The following is a 15,955-nucleotide window of genomic DNA, read 5'->3' as shown; positions in this document are numbered from 1 at the left end:
GAATGACCGTAAAATTAATCAGATATAGATAGTAGCGGGTCACTACCCTGTTTTCTTAAGATTAATATCAATAGCTGGCGAGAGATGGGGGAATGGGGTGTATAAGTTAAATAATAAAGTTCTCAGTGAGGCTGAGGATAGTTAGATAATACGGACATTATTACATAATTTTATACAACAAGAACAATATGGTATTATCAGGAAGTTAAGCAAGATATATATATATATATATATATATATATATATATATATATATATATATATATATATATATATACACACACACACACACACACACACACACACACACACATATATATATATATATATATATATATATATATATATATATCGCATGCCTTCCAAGGGAAATATACAAATAAGAAAAGCAGCAGCACATTATGAAGTATGTTTGACTGAGTTATCTGTAATATGATTTTTTTATATTTTACATATTTACACAAATAACAAATTAAACATATTGAAGGTAAACAGGTGTGTGCATGAGAGAGAGAGAGAGAGAGAGAGGGTACCTTATGTATCGGCTGGGGGGACAAAATCATAACTCTCTAACATGTTTAACATAAAAAAGATGAAAAAGATTTTAAACAGTCAAAAAGATTAAACTTTGTCATATTACCTCATCGTTTGCTGCATATGAGGTCATTTTGATATTTGTTTTTTTTTATTTCATGCTTTGACTATATCCCGGATGAAATCATATATTCTAATGCATTGTTAATAGGTCAATTTCGGTCACTGAGTGTTGTCAGAGCATTACTGATAGATACTATATTCGATTAAATCTGTATATACATGTAGTTACAAAATGCCACAGTACACCAAAGCCCCTTTTAAAATGCACACGTAAAATGATATATTTACTATTTCTTTCACAATAACTTTTTAAGTATAAATAATTAAAAACCGCCCTTACTAATATATCTTATTTAAAATAATCACCCTTGTTCACAAAAAGCATGATTTACCTGTCGAATCATATTTACGCTGGAGCAAATAAACGTTTTCATTTTTATTAATGTCCCTTTCTTCTGTTAGTGACACGTAAAGGTTTACACAAAGAAAAAGGATATACAATAGTAGTAAATGGGGTCACCCTAGCGACAATGGGAATTAGCATTACAGAGACCCCTGGGTCACTCTAGCGACAATGGAAATTTAACATGGAGAAAAATCGTGGGTCACTCTGGCGACAAGGGAAATTTAACATAGAGAAAAATCGTGGGTCACTCTGGCGACAAGGGGAATTGAACATGGAGAAAAATCGTGGGTCACTCTAGGGACAAGGGGAATTGAACATGGGGAATAGAGTTTGGGTCTGTCTAGGGACAAGGGGAATTGAATATGGGATATTTTTTTTTTAATTTTTTTAAATTTAAATTTAAATTTAAATTTAAAAAAAGGGTAGGCAATGGAAAGGCTATCTCTTTTCGAGAAATATGGCTGGCCCTGAAAAGGGCCTTTGGGTTTTCTTCTTCTTCTGCTTCTAATTTCTTCTTGTTCTCCACCAAGTTCTTATTTTATCTCCAACACTCTTTCTCTTCTTTTCTTTCTTTTTCTCCTGCTCTTCTTTCTTCTTCTTCTCTTCCTCCTCTTCTTTCTTCCTCTTCTCATTTTCTTCTTCTTTTTCAATCTTTTCGTTCCATTTGCTTATTCTTATTCTTTCCTCTTCATCCTCCTTCTCCTCCTTTATCTCTTTAATGACACCACTAATCTTGTCCTTTACCTTTTTTAAGTTATTAATTTCCATCTTTACACGATGGGGACTATAGGAATAATGGTCTTCAACCAGTCTTATTAACATCTGCTCCATCATTCCTAAGTTGTCTAAAACGTCTTGTAATGTTTGTATTTTGTCCATTTGGTTAGAAGCCATCTTCTTTTTTTATTCTTTGCAGAATGGTTTGAACGACGAATATTGTGGGTTCTTATACTTAAAGCGCGTACGTGAAGGAAAACATCCCCCTAAAACGTAAAATTGATCTTACCTAGATCATGACCAAACAACGCGCGAACGTGAAGGAAAACATCCCCCTACTTTTTTCATTTCATATAACAAAACCCAAACTATACTTTCTCATTTCATATAATAAAAACCCAAACTATACTCTCCACATACGCTAAGAAACAATAAACAAAATCCATAATCTACTATCCACACAATCTTACGTGAGCGCTTACAAAACCCAAACTATACTCTTCACATACGCTAAGAACAATAAACAAATCCATAATCTACTATTCACACAATCGTACGTGAGCGGGTACAAACACAAACACAAACACACAAACACAAACACACAAACACAAACACACAAACACATACGCTAAGAAACAATAAACAAATCCATAATCTACTATCCACACAATCGTACGTGAGCGGTTACAAAACCCAAACTATACTCTCCACATACGCTAAGAACAATAAACTAATCCATAATCTACTATCCACACAATCGTACGTGAGCGCTTACAGAACCCTAACTATACTCTTCACCTACGCTAAGAAACAATAAAGAAACCCATAATCTACTATTCCCACAAACATACCTTAGCTCTTACAAGCACCAACACACAAACACATACCCTCACACTATCTTAAAAAAGAGTTAGTGTTTATAATCACACTACTCTACCTACACACATTGGCAAATCGATCGTTATTTCTTTTCTAGAGTATTGGGTAGCCCTGAAAAGGGCTGTTTTTTTTTGGAACTTCATGGACACCTGGTTAATGGTGGCACCTTCCAGGCCTGGCGCCACATACACATCTTGTCCCCCAGTTACTTTTTACCTTTTTGGGGGAGAGAGCAGAGGCAGGATATGTTGCTTCAGAATCCCAATTTTCGCTCTCTGGGATTCTGAAATTTCTTCTTCTTCTCTCCTTTTCCTCCTCCCCCTCTTCTTTGTATCTTCTCTCCTCCTCTTTGTATCTTCTTTCCTCTTCTTCTTTATATCTTCTCTCCTCCTCTTCTTTGTTTCTTCTTTCCTCCTCCTCTCTTATCCTTCCCTCCTCCACAATGGCTTCCGCGGCCAGTTCATTTAATATGCGCCTGGCATATTCCAGATGCACATGAAGTTCCAACAGTTTCTCCAGTCTCGTGTTCATTTTTGGTGTTGATCAATCAACAAGGGTAGCTGGACTGCCGAACGAGTTTCAATTTATAGTGAAAGCGCGGACGTGAAGGAAAACATCCCCTAAAAACATAAAATTGATCTTACCTACATCACGACCAAAAAACAACAACGCGCGGACCTAAAAGAAACACTCACTCACTTTTTATGCTACCCATCACTATTTTAAAATTTTTTATAAATCACTTCCATAGACTATCCACATACGCAAAGCAATCCAATCTAACCCCAAATTTACACCTCAAACACCAAAAAAGAAAGACATCATTTTAATCTACTATCCATACCAACTTACTTAACCACTTACAAACACAAACACACAAACACATACACTCTCACTATCAATAAAGAGTTAGTGTTTATTTTCACACTACTCTACCTACACACATTGGCAAATCGATTGTTATTTCTTTTCTAGAGTATTGGGTAGCCCTGAAAAGGGCTGTTTTTTTTGTTTGCTATGGCATTCTTTTTAGTTTCTAAGAATGCGATGTCCTCTGAGGATAGACTTTCTGGCGATAGGTCTGCTTCTTCGGAAAGAGAAGAAGAACTCTTTGGTGTCGATACGACAATCGACAAAGCCTCTGTCAGCTTCAGGTTGCTGCTGCTGCTCTTGTTGTTGTTGTTGCTGCTGTCTCTGAAGTCTGTACTTCTCTGTCCATTCTTCTTTTTCCCTGTTCATTTCTTCTCTGAAGAGCTCTTCTATCAGGTCTTCAGTGATTTTTAACATTCTCACATTCTCTATTTCTTCTGGCTTCGGTATCAGACTGTGTCTGACCCTATGCAAATTCACGTAGGCTTCGTTGAGTTTAGCTAGTTTGGAGCACATCTTCTTAGGAGGATGAGTCGACAATGGATGGTTAGACTGGAAACAACCCGGTTCTTAAAGTCAAAGCGCGGACGTGAAGGAAAACATCCCCCACACGGTTTTTGAGTCGCAACGTTTAGTGAGTGTCATGAGAGGGATAGTAAGAAATGAAAGAGCATCAATCCAACATTCTTATAGCTAAACAAAAGACAAAGGCATTTTTTTTTAAAACACAACATTTTTTATTCAAAAATCACTTAACACTAAACAACAACTCTAACATTTTTAACAATAATCCAACAATATAACATCAAACAATTTTTTTCAAAACACATTTTTTATTAAAAAATCACTTAACACTAAACAACAACAACTCTAACATTTTTAACAATAATCCAACACTAAAAGTTTCTCCACTAGGTAAAGAGGGATAACAGTCTTCCATGGTTTCTAGTAATCTAGGATGACTTCTCTCAAACTGTTGATTTCTATGGTATTATCGAATTCTGCATACAGGATGACGTTCACCGTTTCATCAGGGTCTCGGTCTTTAAACTGAATTTCCACACGAATCTGGCCGGATTTTGTAGGGTGGAAATGTCCCTCGTCGCTGCCTTGGTCTGGAGTGAAATCGAAAGCCCACAAAGCGTAGCCTCCTGCATAATCCTCGTACGTAATACCGTGACTGGTATTGGTTCCTAACTGTCCGGTGGCTTCGTACAGGGACAAGTACGATCTCAAGTAATTCTTCTTGGCAAAGTCAGGTTCGAAAGGTCGGGTACACAAGGTCTTGCCATCGCGACTGACTTCGATTTTGGACACGCCAAAGTGTTGAAAGTAGAAAGGATTTTTTTCGGCAGCTCCGTTGAAGGCTGTATTCTCGACGATACCAACGATCAAACGTTTGGGTAACTGTCCTTGGAACAGATGATCTTCGATCATGGATCGCTGTCCCTTGGGAATAGTGAAGGTTTTCACTTCCACGCGTCGTATGGGATACTTGGCAGTCGTTCTGCTCAACGTCTGACTGATGTCGTTTCCCACTTTAGGTAACACTTCCACACGGCGTACGTAGAGTCTGGCTTCTAGGATTTTGGTTTTGTAACCGTCACTATCAGCCATCAAATGGAAAGCGGCACTGCTACGATTCAGTCTCAGGCGGACATCCACCCCGTTCAGCAAATACTTTTCTTGCAACCACATGTCCAAATGCAAACGATCCATCAGTTCTAAACTTGTGTCGGCTCCCGTGATTCTCTTTCTTCGTTCTACAAATCCATCATTGTTGTCTTTCTTTTCATCAGTTTCCAATATTTCAAACTTGGTAGGTTCGTCAGCTTCCCATACCACACAGGCATTGAGATGAGTGTTCTTGGCATCTATTCCGTACGTCAAGAGATTTTCCAGGTAGGCACGATAAGGGTAAGTATCCATGCTGCTACTGACCAGTTTGTTATTCAAGTACAAGTCCACTCCACTGAACAAGGAATGCATGAAATTGTTGACGGGAGCTACTGCTTCATCGTCTATAGCACCTCCAGTCTTATCTAGAATTTTGACTTTCAGGTACAAGTAACTGCTATTCAGATCGATGTAATCTTCGGGCTGTCCTTTGATTTCAAACTCGATGGGAGCGGAATCGGTCAGTGAGGAGACGGGGTGAAATTCCACCCACTGGGATTCTTGCATCGTCATCATCGTGGGGGGCATGGCAAACAGATCCAGTTCCGTCTTGGAACAAGCGCAAGATTCTCGGTGCATCATTTTTTTGTCTCTTTTCTCAATAATCGAAAACGTCTAAGTCTCGAACGGTTCTTCTTTTCTTGGCCTTTCTCGCTTGAAGTCTGGTGAAAGGGTGTTTTCTTCGTCGTCTCTTTCTGCCTTGTCCTTGCTGAATGCCTGACTCGGTAGCGTGCAGGGCATTTATAGGTGTTTCTCGTTGGCCTAAAATGTCTTTGCCCGTTTGCAGCAAGACATTTTTGCCTGCCCTCATGAAGGCTTCTTTAGGGTTTTGTTTGTCGATGATGACATTTTGGAGAAATTCTTTGCCTTGAGTCAGTGCCGCATCTTTCAAGGCGTGCAATCCGCGTGTCACCATCGGTTTCAACACCGGGGCCACCGAACGAAAGGCCGATTTTAACATATCTCCTAAGCCGTGTCCTCGCTGTCAAGCAACCCCTCGGTACACTGGATACATAACTTAAGAGTCGTGAGAGAACCGTTTTCGAAAATGGAGTTTCACCGTGACTTTTCCTTTGGTGAATGGAATATTTTGTCCCAGATCTCCTTTTATAGCAATGTTGACCGTGTCCAAATACGACTTGCTGACAGGCAAATAGTGAGGATGGACAAATTCGCGGTGGACGTGGTAAGTGTTTCCACCTTCCTCGTCAGCGCCCGTGGCAGAATCTACTTTGAAAGGAATGACACGCAGTAACGGTACGGAGGTGTGTCCCACCACGTTGTACTCCACCACATCGGAATACACGAACATCAAATTCAGTCCTTGGTTCAGTTCTACCGGGGCACGAAATAACTTGCTAAAAGACTCGTTGTCGTAAACGATGGGTAATTCGTTTTTCTTGAGCATGGCCTTTCTCATGTCCATGTCTCCGCCCAACATGTCAAACAATTCAGGACAAAATAAAATGGACACGATTTTACTTCGTTCAAATTTCATCAAGAAGCGACGAGCTGCTTTGTGGTACTCCATGGTGACACTTTTGTTGACATGCTCCAAAGCTTTCAGAAACACGACATTAAACCTGGAGGCTATGGTGCTGACCAAATGTTGACCACTAAAATAATAGCCTGGGGGAATGAACAAGTGATAGGTGGTGTACTTTTGATTTTGTGTACGGGTTTTCTTGTCATATTTGACATTGCTATCCATCCACTGTTGCATTTGCTCGTCATGAACTTCCACATCAAAAAAGTTTTGATTGGGAAGGACATTGAGGACTTGGGTCGGGTGAATCATTTCTACTAAAGCCACTTCCCAATGGGCTTCGTGATCTAACTGGATGGCCTGAGGTAATTTGGCCGTGTAACAGCACAACGTGTTCTTGGGAAACACCTCCATGGAACTGTCACTGGGTAAAGTTAAGTAAAATTGGTTTTGGTGACTCATAATTCCAGAGTTCTGTGGCTGTCCGAGGGGTTACTGGACGTCAGAGGCGTGTCTCCGTCTACAATGGGGTTCTGGTTGTGGTTGAAGTGGTGACTGGCACTGGTACTGGACACAAGGTTCCCGGGGTTCCCGTTCGAGGTGAATTTCAGGGAGGGATTAGGAAGCAGGTAACCGATGCAACTGCTCAATAAAATGGTCCACAATTGTTTGTCTCCTTGTTGCAAACTCAAATTGGCGATGGCTGCCCCGATGACACAATACACCACGAAGATTTGGCAGAAAAAGACGATTTGCGTTTTAGGCACACGTTCTCCACACCACACCCACAAGGGTTGTTTTTGTAAATCTTGCACAGAAGAACTGGGTGAAGGAGGAGTGGTCGACGTAGCTGCGTCTGTGTGAAAAGGCATGATGGTCACTTCTTTTTATAGTCGATGACTTGCGAAGCGTCGATCCAAGAATCAAAACTGGGCGGATATCCTTTCCAACGTACTTTGACTTCTTTGACACGTCGTTTGCCCACTTTACGGGTTCTGCGTTCGAGAATGCTTTCGATGTCGTACACGTCGTCTTCTTTTTTGGTGACACGTTGTAACTCGGGCAAATAAAACGTTCCTTTGAGCACTTCTCCGTTCATGTCTTCCAATTTATAGACGGCAGGATGACGGCCATGCACTCGTCCAGTGACGCGAAACAGTTCGGTCGTCCAGTTAGGTAAGTAACCTTTGTCAAAAGTGCGTTTGGTTTTGCCAATGCGCACCCAATCTCCTACGGCCAACTCTCCACTTTTCTTGGGGACAGCCCTCGTCGGGGACGTACCAAACAGGCGCTCAAACACCAGCACTTCGTTGTCGGGAGTCACGTCTTGCGGGGCACGTCCGATGCTTCGATGGTAAGATTGGTTGTACGCTTGCACCAGGTGCGGTAAGATGTCGATGTACTTCAGAGTGTGGTGATGCGTAAAATATTTCCACATGCGTTGTTTCAAAGTGCGTTGAAAACGTTCCACGATGCTGGCTTTGGTTTCGGGATTCTCGGTGGTAAAAAAATGAATGTCACGTTTCTTTAATTCTTTTTGGAAAGCTTGGTTCAGAAATTCGGTGCCTTTGTCCATTTGCCATCGAAGAGGGTGACGACCGCTTTGTTTCAACACCCGTTGCAGGGCTCGCACTAACTCGCTGCTCGATTTGGAAGTCAAGGGCACGACCCAGGCAAATTTGGAAAAGACGTCGATGACACAAAACAAATATTTGTAGCCACGATTGTAGCTGGCCAAATGAGAGACATCGGCTAAATCGGCTTGCCATTGATGATCGATGCCTTCCACTCGGGTGCGACTTCTGGCAAACTTGCGTCGAATGGGTTTGTGTAAAATGTAGGTAGCTTGTTCTTGTAACCATCGTTGCACTTGAGGTAAACGGAGACTTTTCAGTCGCGTTTCGGCAGCACGATACAATTTTTGAACTCCTGCGTAACCTGCAGGATGGGAGGGATCGTAGTAAATGCTGGCTAAGACTTTTTCCATTTTTTTGTGTTGGTTGGTGTGTTAATAAGACACCCACTCTTGGAGGATGCTACTCTTTTTCTCTTGGGGTATTTTCTTGGATTGCAATGCTTTGCGTGTGCGGCCAGCAATAGGTGTCAAAGAGGAGAAGGATGTCTGAGCGGGGGATATCGGTTCTTGTTTCACTTCTGTCTTCACTTCTGTCTTCACTTTCTTTTTCTCTTGTGAGGAAGAAGGGGTGGCCATCATCTTTTTAATCCATCCAATTCTGGAGGTAGGTGGTGTTGTTAACTTGCGTACTTTTCCTGGTGGAGTTTGAAACCCTTCCTCTTCTTCTCCTTTTTCTGTCTTGGTCACGGGTACTGGTGGTACTGGTACTGGTACTGGTGATGGTGCTGGACTTTTCATCAAGGTCTTAAAATCTTTCAGAGTGGGTAGAGCTGTTTCGTCTAAAGCTTTCTGGTGAAAGAGTTGCAGTCGTTGCAAGAGTTGACCGTACTTTTGCGATTTTTCTGTTTCGGACAAATCTTGGCGATCCATCAAGGACTGCAATTCGTGTTGTAACTGGGACATCTCGCTCAAATGGGGATTGGGAGGTAAATGCGGGGTGTGTTGTTCTTGCCACCGATGGTATTCCATCCATCGTTTGTAAGGCACTAAAGCTAGTTTTCGTCCTTCCATGGGGTTGTCAGGGGTCGATTCTGAGATCTTGGAACTTCCGAGGCCTTTTTATCTTGCTCCCATCAGTCCTCCCAACATAGTTCCCAAGACTCCTTTCAGTATGGGGCCTAACAAGAGAGGTAAAATACCTCTACGTTGCACTAACATCTTCTTTTTTTGACGAATGGGAATTTTCTTTTGAACCATTTGGCGAAGAACGTGACGATGTTTGCCTAAGCATTGTTTCTGGTGTTTGGACAAAGGGATCGTGCCTTTCAAAACGTTCAAACAACATTCGCACACGGTATCGATGACCTCTTTGGAGGCTGTTTGAATGAGTTTGTTTCGTAGGGGTGGAGAAGCTTTGGACAGGACAGATAACATGTCCCCATGTTTGGCTAAACGTGGTGGCAGTCCTTTCCTTTTCTTTCCTTGGGGTTTTCTGGAGGGTGACATCTTTGAGTCTTCAGGAGCACCAAAAAACACTGATAGCCGACTTGGTCACAAGCCTTTTTTATACTGGAACGCGTCGCCACTGATTGTCTTTACGTCGTATTAGTTTGAGGACAGGCATGACACGTCGTGCAGGGGTACGTAACGGACTAAATCGAGCCAGTTCTTGCTTGGACAAATCCAGTAAACTTTGTAACATGCCCGATCTTTCTTGAACTTTGATTTTGGGAGAAGGTACTTTGTGAGCAGCAGCCACTGCCACTAAATTGGAAGGTCCTGCCACTGGGGAAGATCTTTTGGGGGTCATCAACGGAGAAGTTCTTGGTGTGATCAACGTCTCCAAGTACTCTTCAGTTCTGGGTGTCATTAACGGAGAAGTGGACAAACGTGAAGCTGCCGGAGACGCAGTCACCGCCGTGGCAGGTCGTGGTTTGCGAGTGTAAGGTTGCGTCCTGGTCAAAGTGCCTCTCTTGCGACTAGTTTTCTGTGGACTTTTCTTTTTCTGGGGGCTTCTTTTCTTTTTCCGGGGTGGTGGTGGTGTCTGGTCAGAGGAGGGTCCTGCCACTGGAGAAGTTCTCCGTGGGGACCTGGTCTTTTTCTTCTTGGGGCTTCGTTGGACTTTTGTCTTGGGTATAACTTTGGGGGCATTAGGATCCCATCTTAAGAGTGAGCGAATGATGACCCCTCCTAGAGTACCGCTCCCTCCAGGTGTCAAAATGATTTGTTTTTTGGTTTGAGTGTCGATGCGGGGATCGGCCAGTTGGACCAAAGCGACTTTGTTTCGATCGAAAAAGCGTTTGGTTTGATGAGGAATCTGAATGATTCCTTGGAGTAAGTGACGTGCCGTCACCGTGAACCATCGTAAGACTTCTTTGAGACTAGCTTCTAAGACACGAGCTCGTGTTTGTGGATCTTTTTCTCGACTGATGCCATACAAGGCACGAATCAATTTGACGGGAAGATGCGACTGAAGGGACGTCATGTTCACACTGTGTGAGACAGACGAAAAAGGGTCTGAGGTTTTTATAGATTTTTTTTTCATGGGGAGTTCAATGAAGTCGAGGACGGAGACGTGTACAGGACAGGCCCTCCGTCTTGGCACCAGTGGTGAAACAAGTGGGTACGAAATCGCAAATCCTCGGGAGTCGTAGGTTTCAAATCGACGAGTAAATAGGCGTGTGGCGTTTGAGTGGCATCGTCGTACGCCTGAGTCAGCCAAGGCGTTCCTAACTGTTTGGCTAAGACTTGCACTTGCGATTTATCTCGAGGGCTTTTAAACAAGACCACGTAATGCGCATTGAGACTGATGGTGCGATGGGCTTTACTTTGTTGAAACAAATTTTGGGTGATGTAAACGACACTGGCATTACGGTGATGCCCTTTGCGCGTGAACCACAGTTTAATTTCTTCTTCGTCTTCTCCTAACATGTCGTCGAAAATGACCAAATGGGTTAGACGGGAGTCAGAGACGATACCATCGTCTTCTTTAGGAATGCCTTCCACAAACACGATGGAATCGCCTTGACTTTCTCGCAAGAGGCTGTACGCCGATTGCCACTCTTTGTAACACCACACGATTCGTTGAGGGGGTCGATCGATCAAATGATGTTTATGTTCGATCAAACGTTTGACGAATTCGGTTTTGCCTGAACCGCTAGGTCCAGCAATGAGCATGTTAAAGGGATGGCGAAGATACAAAGCCTCCCAACTGGCACGATCTAAGTGTTCGTCGATGACTTTGACAGTAGAGGAAGAGGGAGCAGAGACAGCAGAGGTAGCCATGGTGTGAGAAATGTCACTTGTGACACGAAAAACAAACAAGACAAGAGTTTATATACTTTTTCAAAACACGTTTATTGAATGTTTCAAACATGAATACGAAAGACAAAAATGCATAAAAGCCAAAGGCTTAAGTACAAGAATAAAAGGCACATGATAACATTGAACGTGGAATAAACACAAGTGTCTGTACAACATGTTTTGGGTAATGTTCTAACCAGTTCTATAGTAGGGGTAAGGTCACACAAGTGTCCTCCCGAAAGGGTCTTTCAGGCCTGTCCACGACAGTCCTGTCCTGGGTGACGGGTTCTTCTGGCACCGTCACTAACACAGGTTGAAAAGTAACTTTTTTCCTTGAATAACTCTCGTGCATACTGGGCCACCTCTTGTGTCCAAGCTTCAAAACCCTGGTCTCGGTGATGTCCAACATTTGACTCCTAACCAATCCGGTTTCTTCTTCGTCAACGACATGGTAAGTTACTTCAATGAACAATGAACTATCGATCTTGCCTAGGGTTCCTTTTCATATACAGACCAATACCGACGTGACCGTACGGTAAGGTGAAGTGATTGGGAAGTCGCACTCGCTTCTGGTATACAATTTGATAGACTTTTTCCAAGGGTCCACTGACGATGTGGTGAGTGGGTAAACGTACAATCTTGTTCGGTTGATAGGTGGTCACTTTAAAGTTTCCATCCTCTCCCGATTGCAAGGCTTCTTTCAATACCCCAAAGTTGACCACTCGACTGGTACGATGATTCAGAGTCAGTCCTTTCACTTTGCACGTCGTGTGCACTTCTCCTTGTTTGTCCCGGTATTCGTAGCCGTAATTTTTGGGACCACCACTGACGAAACTTAGAATCTTGTCGTCGGGATGCTCGTCTGTCCAGGCTCCTAAACGGTCTCCTTCGATGTCAGGGTGCTGTTGAATCGGGTGATGGATGTAAATGCAACTGTCCGTGTCAAAGTACAGGACGCGTTCTTCTAACAGTTCTAAAGCTTCGTACAATTTTAAGCGAGCATGAGCTGTCACGTAAGCCGCAATGATGACATTTCCAAAAGGGTCGTCTTGTACAAAGTCCAGATCTTCTTCGTAATTGACCAAGATCAAATCCTCTCGAACGACGTCCACGTGTTTCATGTATTTGGTTTTGTCGTGAATCATCTGGAAGTAGCGGGAAGGTTCTGTCAAATATTCCGTCTTGGGTAAACACGGTCGTTGTGCCATTTTACCCCACAAGCAATTTAACATCACTTTGGCAAACGATCGCCTGCCTTCGTTTTTTTCGATGTGGTCTAAAGAGATGCCTTCTTGTGCGTAGTACTTCTCTTTGAATTGTATTTGGTCTTCGGGAGTGTGACACCAGGAAGGATAGCCGCTGGCTTCTTGTTTCAGTTTCAAAAAGGCATCCACGTAGTCGGCGAAAATGCCTTTCTGAGTAGGGTCACCCTTGTGGTACTGTTGTGTCTTGGGAAAGTGGCAAATTTCGTACACTTCTAACAGTTGGTATCCCATGTCCAGAGCTTTGAACAATTCCACGCTGACCCAGGTTCCCGTCAAGGCACGTTCTTCCTGGCTGTGATGGCAAGGTTGGTCCTGGTTGCACGTTTCGGCACAAGTACGGCACAATGGAAACATCAGTTTGCCTTGACAATGGTGAGGTAAGACGGGATGGTATAGGTTCGTGGGAGGCAAAACTTTACACTTGATCAAGCCTTCGTATTGTCGAATGTTTTTCAGGTCGATGTGTTCCGTCAACAATTGCGGGTGCCCTACAGGAAAGCGACAATATTTGCACACGTAGGGATACAACGAACACACGTCCAAGTATTTGATTTCTTCTCCTTTCTCTTCGTCGGCTTGGTACAGCAAACAGGTGGCATTGGTCCTTCCTCCGTACAAACTATCCCTCGGGTTCAGCGGGTCCATGAACTGGTAACTTTCCACGAGGCGTTTAAACTCGGGATCGGTTTTCATACGGTGATCGTACTCGTGTTCCCACATTTCCACCACTTGGTATCCTTCCTGTTCTAACTTTAGGCGTCGCTGACAAGTGTCCTGGTACAAGTCTTCCATGGTTCGTTGCAAAAACTGATTTTTAGTGTCATGGTCAGGGTAACAGACGGGACATCCGTGAAATAAGCAACCGTTAAACTCGTACACGATCTTGGGGTTTTCTAAGTCCCAGCCATCTACCGAATACGTTCCGATGGTCTTTTCGCCTCCTCCGTTGCAGGCATGCTGAATCCATTTGTCTTCCTTGTCGCACAAGTAATGTAACCAACGTAGGGCTTTGACCGAGTATTGACGCTTGACATAGTGGGTCGTTTGAGGACTGATGACAGCCACGGTCTTTTCAGGCATGAATCGTTGGCGGTACACTAAGGAACACGCTTTGGCAATGGTGCAAGCTTCTTTCAAAGGATCGACCCCTCCGTGTTCCATGAACAGTTCTCGAAATTTTCCACAGCAACGTCGTAAAATGTCCACGTCGGAACGACAATACTTTAACATTTCTTCCTGAAAGTCGAAGGGGTCAGAGGCATGAGCCTGGTACCAAGCGTAGAAATCTTCTCGTTGTTCGGTACGCATGTTGTCGGGGTCGTAATAGTGAGCCTCAGGTAAATGGGGTAGAACGGCATGTTGATTGGCGTCCGTATTGAAAAAGTGTGGAAAGTACCCTTTAGCCATTTCTGTCATTCCAAACGTTTTAGGCATTCGACTCAAAGGCATGGCCAAGTAACTCATCGAATCTTTAAACTGTACTTGTCCCACTTGCATGAAAATGATTTTGGCTCCGTTCAAAGTGACTTTAGGACGTTCGGTGCCTTGTTCCGTATAGTATCTGAGAAGAAACTGTCCATCGTATCCGGAGAAATTGTGAGCCATCACCGTGGCATGACGATGACAATCTCCGTAACGTTCGATGTCCTCTTGGCTCCACGTCTTGTCGATGGGGTCTAAGACCCATTGGGCAAAATCGGCTAACGTGTTTGGTCACCGAAAGATTTTTTCACGTCCTCCAGGAATCTTGCTGCAGTGAGGGCAATGACTGAAGATAGGTTCTTGAATGCACTTCTCGCACGCTCGATGAGCCACGCAGAAATTAGGAATGTGAATGCCAGTCTCTTGCATGCATTCGAAATCGAAAAAGATGAAATTGCCTTTCTTCTTGTGACCGTCCTCTTTCTCTGGTGGGGGTTGGTATTTTTGCACGTAGCATTCGTGTTCCAAGTCCACGATGTGGTGACAAATGTGACATTTTTTCTTTCCTCGACATACGTGTGCCTTGGTACTATTGGTACGTATGCCTTGTCCACAGGTAGGGCACATTCTCAGCAGTTGACAAGCACATTTCTTCTGTGAACCTTGTGTTTTCAAATGTTGTTGGTAACAGGTAGGACTGACAAACGTGCGCAGACAAGTTGAACAAGGCACTGGTTCTTCGCTCAGACAGGGTGGAGAGGCCAAACATCCTGGGCATTTCCATCCACAATGTTTGTGTTGCTCTCGATTGTTATAACCATAGTCACATTTCTCACAATAATAAACATATCCCAGGAATCCGGTGATACTGGTAATGGTATCGAAATGGTCATCGTGATGATAGACATGAATGTATTTTCCGTCCTTAAAATCTTGGCCTCGAAACAACAGAGACCCACGCATTTCTTGAGGGTGCACTTTCAAGGTGTAGCGTGGAGCTAGGGCATCTTGCAATTTTTGCATCTCAGGAATGCCACAGGGTGTGTCTTTGGACAGTCCGGCTTGTTGTAACAGGAGTTCTGCTTCGTTTCGTTGTTTGGCTCGGTCCGATCGTTGAATAGTTTTCCAGGTTCTTTTCCATTCTACCGTGTCGTTCTTGTTGGCATAGGTTCGTCCCACCACGATGGCACGGGCTAAACACATCTGGTCTTGAGGGTTGTGAATTCGGACGAGACTTGTTTTGGTGTTGCGAAGGTTGTCCACCAATAACATCTTTTTGCGTCCTGTCCCTTGAGGAAGAGAGACGTGGGCCATTTTCAGTGTGGCTTTACCATCGGTGATGTCAAACTGGTCATTAGATTGTTGTACGTGTTGAATCTTGTCCATGATTTTGGAAGGGGTTAGTTCTGCGGGTCTGCTAAACTCGATCCAAACAGGGGATTTCAAACCGTCGTGATCTATGGATAGTGTCAAGCGATCGTCTTCTTTGGGTTGACATTGTCGCTTGAGTGCGGTGAGCAAAGAATCCCACATCTCGGTGATAAACCCTTCTGCTTTCTCCAAGGGTACGTCGGCCTTGAAATCTTTAAACTTCACCGTGTAGGTGTAAGCCGTGGTTCTAAATTTTCTAGAGGAGCGCTTTTCCGTCTCTCGAATGGAATAGTACTTTTCAGGGTTGACTAAGGGTGGTGAACTTGGTTTAGAGGGTTCGGATTCTGGTTCACTCATGTCCTCTTCAAAATCACTGGCATGAATTT

The sequence above is a fragment of the Sinohyriopsis cumingii genome, chromosome 5 (assembly GCF_028554795.1).
Source record: "Sinohyriopsis cumingii isolate HCF-2022 chromosome 5, ASM2855479v2, whole genome shotgun sequence".
NCBI lineage: Eukaryota > Metazoa > Mollusca > Bivalvia > Unionida > Unionidae > Sinohyriopsis > Sinohyriopsis cumingii.
This window is presented reverse-complemented; position numbering follows the sequence as displayed.